Consider the following 11,373-nt stretch of genomic DNA (forward strand, 5'->3'; position numbering starts at 1 on the left):
GAGCAACACCAGAGCCTTGTTCCTCTGCTGGGATGCCAGGAAGCTGCAGGAGGAGGAGCTGCTATCACAGTGACTGCTTCCCTTCTGTGAAAACTGGTCACAGACTGGTCAGTAGGTTCAAAAGTTACAAGGAAGCAGGGAAAGAGTGCAAGTATGCAATCTTATTGCATAATAAGAATGTTCACTTGGGTAAAAAAGTGTGGTTAGCAAACACTTTGCTGGGAAGGGGGGCTGTTCCTCATAGGAATCTCCAAGGCATGGGGATGATTTCTACAGACAGCCTGTAGAGGAAGGGCACTCTCTTCTCACACTAAGAAGACACAACATATCCTTCTGGGCCTTAAATTAATGTTGGTAAGGAAGGGAAGTGTCCAGCACTATGTGAAACAATGTAAGTTGCTAAAGAAAATATTCACAGTGTTGGCATATCAAACATTTGCCTGATTTGCTTTTAATTCAATGGATAGTTGTGGGTCAGTTGTTTGAAGACTGTCTTGTGTAATCTGAAATAGAAAATGCAGGTCCTGAATTCCTTACAGTGATCCTCCAGAACTCAATAATTTGCAACTGAAAAGGAGCAGAAAGAGCTCTTCCAGTCCCAGGGGGCCAAAACATTTACTACAGCCTTGGCTAGCCTACACTGATGACTAATTATTCTTGCTATTAAAAAACGCGTGTTTTATCTGAAATATGAGTCATCAGCAGTGAAGTTCTCCAAGATTTCCCCTTTCCAGTTTAAGAGTCAGAAAATCTGTAGACACAGAAGGTCCCCGCTGTGTTCAGAGAACAGAGATCCCTGTTTTGTTGTGCTTTGAAAATTTACACGCTTCGAGAGGCCAGTGCTTAATTTATTCCAGGCACCTTAGTCCCTGTGTTCTCCCAGCCCTTCCCTCACGCCTAAGCAACCCACAATATTCCTGTGGCAACCACTGGTAGGTGATGCTACAAAACATTAACGGTTTCATTCTCAGCAGCAATCCTGATGTCTGGAATATTGCAAAATGGCATTTGTAAGAAGTTACAAACTTCTTAAGAGAAATGGCTGTTGACAGCTTATCACAGCGACCAGGTAAAGGAAAAAAAAACAAAGCTGGCTTAATTTGCTGCAAAAAAAGGTTGGAGACTTCTAACTAGAACAGCCTTCCAGGCACCGTGTGGATGTATTCCAGAATGGGATCCACAGAGGGACCTCCATCACTGGGATTTCTTAGGAGCACATGTGCAGGGAAGGAGGATAAATCTCACCTTCTTTCACGTAGAATGAAACTGTTGCCTGAGGTCCTTCTCAGCCATAGGGTTTCCACAGAACACTGGAAGAAGCCTCAGCAACCAGACTCAGGGAATGATAAACCTCACAGGCTATTCAGGTCTTTAACCCTGGTTTTCCTCTCACTGAGGAACTGTGAGATGATAAATGTGCCTTTTAGAAATCCCCTGCAGATCATGCTCATACCTCTGCAGCCTGGACTGCTCTCCTCAAATTTATCCTCTTCTCCCACTCCAGATTTCAGTTCTCATCTCTACCCACCTTCTCATCTCATGCCCCTTGCCTGCCAGAACAACTGATCTTTAGAAAGCTCAGCTCTGTGTTGACAGAAACTTTCCATAAGTTTTAGTTGTGCTGCTGCCAAGAAAACCCTTACTCCTCGCCCTCATCTCATTCATGAGCCATTTTTTACACCCCCAACAATCCCCATTTTTACATTTTCCACATCCTCCCCTTCATGAGAGGTAAGTTTATGCTTTAGAACATGGGCATTTTTCACAGGTTGGAAATTAATTTTAAAATTATTAACCCAAAATAAATAAATGAAAGGAGTCAAAATGCAGGGAACCCCAGCTAGAACTACCTCCATTTTTTTTTTACTAACTTTTATTTTTAATTGGTGAACTAGTGACATTTTCCAGTAAACACTGGATAACCAGAACATTAGATGACCACATGAAGTGCTCCAAAAAAACAGACAAAAAAACCCCCAAACAAATAAACAAACAAAAAGCCAATTCTGAGAATTTGTCCTTTGATGACTTTTCTAACCCTTAGCAGGGATGGGAATGGACCTCCAAATCTCCCTTTTTTTGGGCAATATGAAAGTAACCCATAAGTGGATAAGACAAACTATGAAAATACTATATAGCTCCGTTATATCTGCCATATTGTTAATTTAAAATAATAAATAAGAACTCGAAATATTTTGGAGATGTTTTTGGGGAAAAAAAAAGCGCCATCTGGAGCAGAGGCTGTAAGGAGAAGAGGTCAGAGACAGGAAGAGGGCAAGACATGGGAATGCAGTGCCAAGACCTGGCTCCCATTCTCGTGTAAGGATATGACATTTATGAAATGCAAACAGATCCAAAGTCTCCTTCCCCTCAGAACTGCACAGCAGGGCCATATCCAGAAATCAGGATATTTGAAAGCTGGTTACTGGTTTTCCTTTACCCTTTACTAAAACGTTTAATTCCCTCTTGGTCTCTAAATAGTTTCAGATGCTTGGTGAGGGTTTTAACTATATTAATATTTTTCCCTCCCTTCCACAAAAACTCGAGTAGTTTTGGAGGAGAGTTATTTTTTTTTCCTTCCAGAAAAACATACCTTGCACAGAAAAAAAACCCTGCTTCTTCCAGGAGAAATGCTTATCTGTTTAAGACACAAGTTATCTAGTACAAGACCCTACACTGGGATATTTGACACTGAAATTTATAAAACGTGCAAAGATCTCCAAAAGCCCAGCAGATGTGCAAAGCCAGCATGACTAACTGGGCAAGGATCCGTGCAAAACAAAACTGCAAGTTCCTCTGCTATTTCATCCTCCAGGAGAAGTGAGTTTTGAAACACTGGCAAAACGCTCCGGGTTTGTTGACACCACCTCACCATGACAGCAAAGCACTGCCCGGCTCTTCTTGCACTGTGGGGCTTTGCAAGAATCTGTGGTGAAGGGGAAATGAAGCTCAAAGGGAAAAAACACGGCCAGATGTCGCATGGGAGATTGCAGGAGATAGAGATTCGCACCCACCTTCTCCGGTGCCAGTCCCCATCCCAGGGATAACCTTCCTGCCCAGCCACAGAGCCTCTCTCTGGTCAGCTCTTTCTCTGGAGCAACACTGAATTTTCAACAGCATGGGTTGAATTTCCTGAGCGAGGCAAATAAATTCCACTCGTTTCCAACTGCCAAGAACTAATGAATTTCTGAAAGGTCATCAATGCAAACAACAGTTATGTTTTCCAACAAGAGCAGGGTTGCTGTCTCTTCTGCTGTTCCATCCAGGTGGGTTCAAAACCTCCTACCTCAAAGGGTGGAATCAGGGCCTCACAGGAGGCTGGTGAAAAAATTTTCTGGCAAAACATTTTCAGGTCAAAACAGCAACACAAAGCTGTTAACAGAGGGCTGCTGATGTGGAAAAGTGCGATGGTTAAAAGAAATGCCCAAAAAATAGTTTTGGAAAGTTGACATTTCAAAAGGGGACAGTTTTGCTCTGCAGCCCAAAAACACAATTTCAACACTTTAGTTAATTTATAATTCTTTAAGTATTTAACCCAAGGAGTTTTTAAAAGTATGAAATTACATATTTTGATGGAGCTCATGTGATTGCTTTCCTGTTTGCTCACGGTAGTTTTAAAGTTTTATATTTTTTCCCTTGCTCTAGATAAAGGGAAGAGAACTTAAATCCTTGGGAAGGCTGAGAAGATGTGAGAGCTCTTTCAGCCTGACCTAGGCAGACAAAGTAGGATTCCTGTGCATTTAATTCGAAATATGGCACAGGGTTCCAGGCTGGCTCCTCTGCTCCTCCAAGGAGCAGTTTCATTCTCAGACGATCCAGTCAGGCCATGAGCTGTGGTCCATTTATTTTGGCTCAAGTTGCTGCACAGGTACAGGGTTCTTTTTTTAAATGAGAGAAAATGCTATTTTCTCACACAATCCCGGTAAATTTGCAGGCATCAAAAGAAGGAGTCCCTAGAAAGTCTGTAAGGAATCAGGTCTCATTCCTGCAACAAGTTTGAATTCAAGACTGTCATGTTCTTCTGGTAAGCTGCTTGTTTGGAAGTAAAGTATTTTCAGCATTAAACATAAGAGATGTAAATTTGGGGGCTTGGAGCCAAGGCCACCATTCCTATAGAATAGAAAGATCACAGGCTGTTCTCTCCAGCTCCTGTTGTGCTCACTGTGGCAGAGGCAGAGGGCAACCTCCACAACAGCCCCATCCTGGTTAGACATCGTTCCTGTGGACATGAGACATGTCAGCAGAATAGAAGGAATTTTTCAGGGCCCTTGGAGGACCCTCCCCATTCACCACAGTGAATACAACACATTGAAATGCAGCCCCTGCCTACCCCAGTTTCCTGGCATTTTGCAGACACTTCCACTGGCTAATTGTCACCAGGCCTGTCCTACCTAGAGCTCCCAAATACTGCAGCAAACTGCTTTAGGGAAGAACACGCACATAGGGGTCTGCACACGCCATAAGTACCGTGGGAATAGCATCTGGGTTTGAAGATGTAATGTCCACAGATTGGTTCTGCACAAATGCACTGATGAGGAGAGCCAGCCACTGGGTTTTGACCCCATTTTCTAGATTCAGCAAACAACGGAGGCCAACGGAGTTTAATTATTATTTTTTTTCTAAGCGGTTGGGCACTCGACTGAGTTCCTGTGGCTGTAACTCAGCTGTGTTACAAGCCATCTCCAGCAAGAAGGCACTGGAGCAGGAGGTAATTGAGGGTTGGCTCCCAGAGGGAATTTTCCCTTAAAAGGATAACTACATTGTCATGATGAAACCAGCTCGCTTCCACTGCCCGCAGAGCTTTTCGCAAGCACGGCTGCCAGAGCTGGGGGCGGTGTTGGGTATTAACAGCAGCCCGGCAGGAGCAGCAGGGCAGTGCCTGCTCCTTAAATGCTACAGAACCACTCCAGCCTCTCTCAGCCAAGCTCGGCCGTGAAGGGCAGCAGGACACGCAGGCAGCCCCAGGAGGTCACTTCAGTGCCACGTAACGAGAGGCCAACTCCAACCATCTGCTCAAGGTGAAAAGAAACCCAAGTGAGGGATCACAACCAAAGAAATCAGACTCACAAAGAAGTGTTTGCAGTCAAAATCAGCAGTATTTTCAGACAGGAGCAGGCAGCATGCCAGCTGAAAGCATGCCAAGGCCATGCAGGAATTTTTCCAATTAAATATTTTTCCACCAGAAAATAACCAAAACCCCAGCTCTTCGTTCGAGAGTCAGTGGAACAATTCTTATCAAAGCCCTTTAGATGAGATCAAGAGGGCAGAACCCTAGGGTGGCCTCTCACCCAGCAGCAGGCTGCTGAGAAGGCAGAGCCAGGTTTAAGGCCAAGCTCCCCTTTAGAAGACTCAGCCCCGTGACTTGAACCTCAGCTTCCCACAGCCAAGAGGAAACTCAGCTTTAACACAGCCCTGCTCCAGACTCAAGATACCTCCTTGTCCTCTGACAGCCCACCCACCTGGAGTTTTGCACTGTGCTCTCCTGTGCAGTGCAGGAAGGGCTGCACTGTGGTTTTGACATGGAATGAGGCTGAAATGGGAAAGGCTGGGCCTGGCCCAGCTGTGGTGGCAGGCACTGGTTCCCACCTCACAGCTAAAGCCTCCCTATCCCAATCTTGAGTGAGGTTTTCAACTCTGACTCATGTTCCTGCAGTCTCTAGCACAGAGTAAGCCACCCATCATGCTGCAAGAGAAGGAGCCAGGGCCTGGTGCTTCCCTGAACCCTGATGAGCAGACAAAATATGTGCAAATGAGCAACAGCCAGGTCTGAAGGGGGCAGAGACTCCTGAGCTGGCAGTGCAACAAAGGCTTACACAAAGTACACCACCATCCCTTCCTCGGAGGACTGGCAACCCACAGAAGCCCAAACAGTTCAGGTCCTATTCCAGTGGGAAGACAGTTGGTGAGACAGATTTCTGGTCATCAATAAGCAGAATCTCTTAGCACTGAGCACCTTTAAGAGACAGACCACCAGCAACCTCCTCCAGACCACACAGGTCAGCTCAGGAGCTGCAGAGGCTCTGAAAAGCCATTCCCAGTTCTACCTGGTGGTTGCTCCATCTGGTCCCAGCCCGGTGCTACCCCTGTGAAGTGTCTGCTTGAAAGAGTCCCATTTGAGGAACTCCACAAGCAGCCATGGAGATTCAGCACACCTCCTCCTAGCTTTAGGGGTAGAAAACTTTATTTTCTAATCAGTCTTTCTCTGTAGAGAGAAGAATTAAAAGTTTCAGCAGGATAAGTGTGTTAGTGCCAACAAACTCATCCAAAGATTAACAGCAGAAAGCTGCAGAATTACAGGTGGCTACAGGCACAGACTGGTTACCATTTGGCTTTCCTTTTCTATGAGTAACAGCAAGAAAATGAGTCAGACTCTACAGCTGAGTCACAGTGAGTGAATATAAACCTGCTCTTCAGACCAGGAGAACCTGGGCAGGTGGAGGAAGAGCGCTGTATATTCTTCTGCCCCTGCCAAACAGAGCGTGGTGTGTCCGTGGAGCTGTGCAAGTCCTGCTCCGGGGCCTGGGATCTGCGAGCCTCTCCCAAAGGAAGACCCCACAGTGGAAATATATGACAAACATATGACAACATCTGCCTTCTGTTTCCTGTGCTGTGTACAGATTATCTCTCCCCACAGATAACTGTGCTTCTCCAAGAGAAAGCTGGGGTTGTGCTTTTAAAACGCTGCCTAGACCAGCTACAATCTGAATAAGCTCATTCTGTACCTGTTCACAGACCACGTGCACCCCCACATTTCAGCACCATCTGCTCGACACTCGAGTGGTGTGATTACACATCTGCCTGGGGTTGTTTGTTCTCTCATCCCTCCTGAGCACTGAAGGCAGGGGCGGGACAGGCAAAGTGCTTTCTGCACTCACGTGTGCTCCCTCTGCACACAGAGCAGAGCTGACGCCCAGCTGAGCTCCCCCACCTCCCCTCTCCACTGATGTCATTATTTTCCCTGTTGCTTGTTGTGCCCAGCAGTGAGGAAGCCCCTGGAATGCAGCAGCCTGTGTTGGAGCTGTTCCTGCACTGATCACCAGCAACTCTAGGAGCGGACTTTAAAGGGAAGCCTGGTGGGCTGCAATAAAATAAAAGTCATCAGGCTGTGATTTGACATCAGCAGAACTCCTTACAGAGCACATGACTCCGTCTGCTGTCCCAGCCCCCTCTCCCTCTCTCCAATTCCAAGACCATAAAATTACTCATTAGGCTTGGAACAAAATGCTCTCGGTGCACTTGCATGTGGCTGGAGGAGAGACAGATGTTTTGAGCTCTGGAAGAAAACTGCTGAGAGAGAGAAATGAAACACTTCCAAAGCTGCACTGCTGCCTCCTAACAGTGTGCTTGCCTGCTCCCGTTGCACTCCACAGTTTTCCATGGGGTCAGAGAAGAAAGCAGTGACGGCATCACAGCTGAGCAACCCTTTGCTTCCTCTTTGCTTTTATTAAATCCTCAAACACAATTTTCTGTTTTGCTTCAGGTTTTGCATCGAGTCCTGCAGTGCAGCATAAGAGCAGCCCAGGGCTATGCCTCTGGCAGTAGGTATCAGCACTTTGGGTTTATGATTATAAGATCCTACATTTCAGCCGCACTTTTGTCCCGTAAAGAGCAGGGAAGAGACTGCCTTTAGGAGCCAGACAGTCCTCAGAGGCCCAGGAAGCAGAGGATCCTCCCTCTTTTTACACATGCAGGAAAGTGAGAATAAAAACATTGCCTGCAGGCATGTCAGTGAGGGGATTAGGATTCAGTGTCTGATTATTGCTTGGTTTATACAAGGCAGCCGTTCCCACCTCCCATAACCAAACACTTGCTCAGTTAACCATCACATCCAAACCAGGGAGGGCCAGGACCCCGGCTCCATCTCACCACTTCTCTTCTTAAACTCGAGAAGGAATATTTTGCCCTTTAGATCTTTCCCTGATCCATTTACTTTTGGTCACATAGTAGATTTTTAAGAGCATACTGGTGGTGCATTCCCAGCTTTGAAAGACCAGCCTCCATGATTCCAGTAAAGCAAACGGTTCAAAACACTGAATGACCACTGTGAACTGATCAGCACCGTGAGACAGAGGCTGTCACATCAGTAATCTCCCAACTACTGGTCAGACCTGGGACTCAGGCATTAAGAGGGTTTGAACACAATGGGCTAATATTGATGTCCTTCAGCAAAGCATCACAGATATAACAAATATCCCCCTCCCTACAGTGTTTTCTAAGATATCATTCAGGCACACATGGTACTGGGCAGGTATTTTTTTGCTTCTCATGTGTTCCTGCAGGACAGATGTGAGCCCAGTTCTCTGCAGATGGAAGGATATACCAGGTTGGAAGATATAGTGCACTCGTGTCAGTAAGCTCTGTGTGGAGGTCAGGGATCAACAGGAGTGACCTGACAGCCAGGAACAACCCCGGCCACAGTGCTAATTACATGTAAGCTTCACTTTCAGAGCTACATAGACGCTTAAGCCCATTTATCTTTTCAAGGGATTTAAAGGCCTATCGGCTTTGGGAAGTGAGAGTGACTGGAGTGGGAAGTGCAAAATCACCAGCTGAAACCTCCAGTTACATGGACTGAATTATCTGTGTCAACACCATGCAGCAGAATCTCCCAGGGCAAGGCTCACTCACCAACCCTCTCTGACATCTCTGGCTTCCTTCAGACTTTTTCTCACAAACAAACAAACAAACAAACAAACCCTCCCGTTTCTCCAATGTGATTTCCTCCCAATCCCATAATACTGGATTACTCCTAAGCCTAAAGCAGAGAACATCACTTTGTGATTCAGGCTGCTTTCTGGGCTAGGAGCGGCAGCTCTGCTGAAATACCCCATTCTGTGCAGTCTGAAACACTACACAGGATGAGCAGAGTCTGGGAAGACAGGAAAAATGGAATTATAGGCTCATGAAATGGACACTGACAAAAACCTGAAGTGTTGAGCTCACTCAGATGCAGTCTGTGTTTAATCCAGTCATCAGACAGTCTCTGTTTAGCTAAATATTTGACTTCAAAATTGGGCCTGAATTATTACTGGCAGAGCTTCCAAGCTCCACAGGTCCCTCTAACAAGCTGTTCCTCTGTGGAAGCCTTGCAAGGAAATGAATGCAGCCTTTGAGGAAAGTGCTGGATGGCTTCTCAAGCTTCCAGAGTGGGTTTGTGGAGTCCCGTTAGGTATCCAGGCCTTCTGAAAGCTCCGTATGTTGACAGTTAGAAGCTACAGGGCTGATGTTTGTGTGCATTGCTGGTATGTTCCCAGAGGAGTTCTGGCTCCACAGCATGTCACAGGAACCGAGTTATCAAAGAAAGCACCAAAAATAACCTAGTCTACAGAACAACTAAAAGCCTAGGCCAGACAAAAATAAATAAACTGGAGCCACACATGAAGCCATGTAGCCAGAGCTGTAACGTGTATTCCATTCTAATGGGACACATCTGAAAGCACAGTTTGCAAGCCACAACTCAGAACTGGTATGGTTAGTCCCTTTCACAGCCACAGCAGGGACATAGAGCAGCACAAACATACAGTTCCTCACGGCATCAATGGCAGCTGTGTACCACAGAGCCCAGAGATCTGGTTTGGGTGCTGCCAGGCAGAGCCTGTGGCTGCTACCTCAGCACATCGGGCTGTTTGACAGCCTGTCGTGTGAAAACAGACCATCAGCAGTGAAAGAGGAACGTGGTCATTCCCTCTCCCATGCAATATTCAACTCCCTGGCTGTGGCAGCATATGCCAGAAAAGACAATCCTCCAGGGATGGAGGAGGCTGTTCCTCAGTCAGGCTCCCCTGCTGTGGGCAGCTCCAGGGAAGCAGAGGATTGGCTTCCCAAACTACAGGCAGCTGCAGGCAGGAGGAGTCACCTTCCAGTTTTGCTTCCAAAGGGAGGTTATAAATTAAAGTCCAATTTGCTAAACCTTTAGGTAAGCAACTGTTTCTGCATAAACACATACTGGTTTGTGGGCTGCATTACATGGCTAACTGCAAATCTAACTGACTTTAAAATCACAGTGTATACAACTAAACCGGAGAGCTAACAGAGGCACATTTTAAAATGACACGGATTTAAGCAGCCTGGCTGGTGATTTTTGAATGTGATTGAAAATAATGATTATACTAAACTAGTACATAAAAATTGGAGAACTTCACTTCTAAGTGAGAAAGAGCACGTAGCTGACTCACCTAAAATTATCCTTCAAGTGAAATAAAGTCAAAGACTTTAACACCATTCTGAAGATGGGGTCAATGTCGGAAAAATATTGCAAAAAGAGCTCAAATTACCACCTCCCCCTGTCACTGGTTATGCCACAGCCTTAATGGAAAAATCCAGAAGCTCTTTTAGGTCTGTTAGCTAATAAACGGATTGCCAGGTAAGTGTTCAGTGTCGTTAATAAATCGTCGCAGCATTCTGTACTCGGTATCAGCAGAAAGGCTTGGTCCCTTCCACCCCTGAACACATACCTCTTTGGGAAGGACAGAAGGAACTGCCTACACTGCTTTTTTTCCTGCCTGCTGGAAACATCCAAGCTCACAAACAGATGCGAACTTTCAGTACATCTGCACTACTTCTCTTCCAAGGTCAGCATCAAGCAGCAGAAGAGCTGTGGGTGATCAGTCCTGGCTGATTCAGGCTCTGGAAGACAATGACAGTGACATTAGCAGTGGCAGGTTAAATCCAGACAGCTTTCCATCCAAGGATGCCTCACAGCATAACAAAAGACTAGCAACAGCCAGAGGTCCCACCTAAGGCTGGGATGCGTCCACAGTCGGTACAAGCAGGGATTATTCTTATTCCCTGCCCTATTCAGGGCTGTTTCCCCAGCCCCCAGGCACTAGGATACCCAGTGGGAAGGGCTCAGCCCTTCTCAGCCATTCCTGCTGGCACCGTTCCAGTTTGTCTGAAGACACTTAAATATTCATCGAGAAAGGGCAAGGCTGCGTCTTGCCGGGTGCACAGACTGCTCTCCAGGGAGACAGGACACCTGCCTTCCTCACTCCCTGATCCATCAAATCATTAATTATTTAAAATAACAGGAAGGAGCAAGGAAAACTCTCCACACCAGACATGCTCACAGCCTGCTGTTTACGGTGCTCTCTGGGGTCTCGCGTGGCCCAGGGTTTGTATCTCCCCTCTGGCAGAAGGAAGGATCAACCCCAGCTTTCCCCCTTCCTCGGGGAGGATGCCCTTCCCGCTGAGCTATTGTACAAAAGAAGGGCTTCCCTTTTATCCAGACAGACCTTATGTTCGCTTTTCCTACCAGAGGGAGGGTCTTTTTTTTTTTTTTTTTAAATTCAATTTGAATAAAAGGCAAACAAAACTCAAATCCAAAGCTCTGAGAGCTACCCATAAACCCCCACACATTCTGTGTTTGCTCAAGAG

At 46.3% G+C, this 11,373-nt stretch overlaps 1 long non-coding RNA gene across 1 annotated transcript in view; it reads right to left on the minus strand.

Annotated features, from left to right (window-relative positions):
- Window positions 1-11,373, minus strand: part of LOC114055256 — a 34,412-nt gene that overhangs the window by 21,397 nt on the left and 1,642 nt on the right. Inside the window, exon 2 of the long non-coding RNA XR_003570688.1 lies at window positions 10,455-10,626. This is a non-coding gene — a long non-coding RNA (uncharacterized LOC114055256). The remainder of the gene's footprint in view (window positions 1-10,454; window positions 10,627-11,373) is intronic.

This window comes from Empidonax traillii, unplaced genomic scaffold, assembly GCF_003031625.1.
Source record: "Empidonax traillii isolate 1590-97213 ecotype Southwest subspecies unplaced genomic scaffold, ASM303162v1 scaffold52:size1600334, whole genome shotgun sequence".
Lineage (NCBI taxonomy): Eukaryota > Metazoa > Chordata > Aves > Passeriformes > Tyrannidae > Empidonax > Empidonax traillii.